This window comes from Rhagoletis pomonella, unplaced genomic scaffold (genome assembly GCF_013731165.1).
Source record: "Rhagoletis pomonella isolate Grant_MI unplaced genomic scaffold, Rhpom_1.0 Rhpom_scaffold_00007, whole genome shotgun sequence".
Lineage (NCBI taxonomy): Eukaryota > Metazoa > Arthropoda > Insecta > Diptera > Tephritidae > Rhagoletis > Rhagoletis pomonella.
The window spans coordinates 23858954-23860876 of record NW_023458561.1 but is presented as its reverse complement, the minus strand read 5'-3'; positions in this window follow the sequence as shown (position 1 = coordinate 23860876).

The window sequence follows — 1923 nt, the reverse complement described above, 5'->3', positions numbered from 1 at the left end:
GCAAATTTTCAACTTCTTAATAAGATATTTTAGAATTTCTTTGAGTATGTGTAGCCCAACTAATTTTATTATAATAAGGTACAAGTTTTTAGTAGCTAGGAATTACCGTTGATTTTTGGCAATTTTTTTCACGCAGTCTCATCCATACAAAAAAAAAAATTTTTCGAAAATACTTTATATGGAAAAAATGCAAATGAATTCTCAAAAATCCATGCGAATTTTGACTAACTCCGAACTTACCGTTTTTTTTTACTGGAATTTAGTGGGCTGCAAAACTGCATAGCCAAAAAATTTAAAAAATTTGATTAAAAAGTTTAAAATTTGCACGAAAATTTGCTGAATTTTTTGGAGTTTTTCACAAAGTCTAGCAAGTCTGTTTTTTGTTGTAGAATGAACCACGTTTTTGTAAAAAATTGGCTGAAAAATATTAGAAAAAAAATGTATGCACATATTGTAAAAAATTTGCTGTGCCAATACTTTTTGCGGGCAGTGTACTTACATATTGATGAAAATATTCGTTCTCTGGCTAAAAAGACACCCTTTTCGGTTTCGATTGTTTATGCAAGTTAAGATTTCTTTGATTGTAAACTAGCAAAAACACGAAATAAATTCCAATTAAACTTCACTTTAATGAATGCCTGAAATTAATTGTTTATCAAATTGTGCACACGTTGAAAATTTTTAAATGTGTATGAATGAATTATGTTGGTTTGTAATGAAATTGGGCTGCTAACGAAATCTGCAAGCTCACTGAAGTCACTTAACATTTGCATAAAGCCATAATTTATGTACATACGTGATTTCAGGAACTTTTTTAGAAAAGGAGTACATGAAAAAAAATAATTTTCAGAATTTTAATGGCCTTCTTCTTGATTGGCACTGTAACCGCCTCAGCAATTTTGGTCGAGGCCAACAAAGCACGCCAGTAGTTTCTCTGCTCTCCAGCGCAGAAGATGGCATCTTCTTCCTTCAGAGCACTTCTTACGATATGACAACGTCAGCATAGACGCTGTATTTTAATTCGTCGCACTATTTACTTATGTCTATGCCATTGTAAGGCTCATACAGCTCATCGTTTCATCGTCCGCGGTATTCGCCATCTGCAACGCGCAAAGGTCCGTAAAAAATCACAACAATCTTTCCCGTTTTTGGATCTGGAGGCAGTGATATAGCTTGATGAAGCCTTTTATACTTGAACCTAGTATTATATATGTACATTCATTATTCGGGCCTCGGCAAAGTTGATCAGCGTCGGACTGAATTTTCCGACGGTAGGCTCAACGACCCTTTGTGTGACACCATAGTGTTTCCCCTTACATTTATGAGTGTATGTCAAGTAGAGCTGGGTAGTTCACGAACTAGTTCGTTCGAATTTTCAGATGAACTAAAACGAACTATTTTTCAATGCTTCTACATCTTAGAAGCAGCACCTCCAATTATTTTCTCCACACCCAAATTCACCAGTTCATTTTAAATTTTCGAGCTTCGTCAGCGTACTTCGTGCGCAACTCTCAGCGACCAACTATCACAGTTTTGACTGTCTTTCTCTAAAAAAACGTACCATATGCATATTTGTGTTACGAAAAAAAATGTCCGTTTCGTGAACGAAAATGAACTAAATGAAGTAGTTCATTTACTAACTAAAAATCCCAATTCGAATGTCCAGTTAGTCAGTCAATTACATTAAACCCCAAATTAGCCACTAATCACCAAATTCACATGATTATTTTCATCCTTTTTGTGCGAGTATAAAATTGGTTTAACTTTTAGGGTAAGAGTATAGGCATAAAGCTATAGAAATCAATACTTCTCCACCTTCCCTTTCCCACAAAGCAAACAGCTCATGAATAAGTCTGCATTTTTCCTCTCATTAATTCAAAAATCAGCCAATTTCAATTTTGAGCTCCACACTCGAACGCAAAG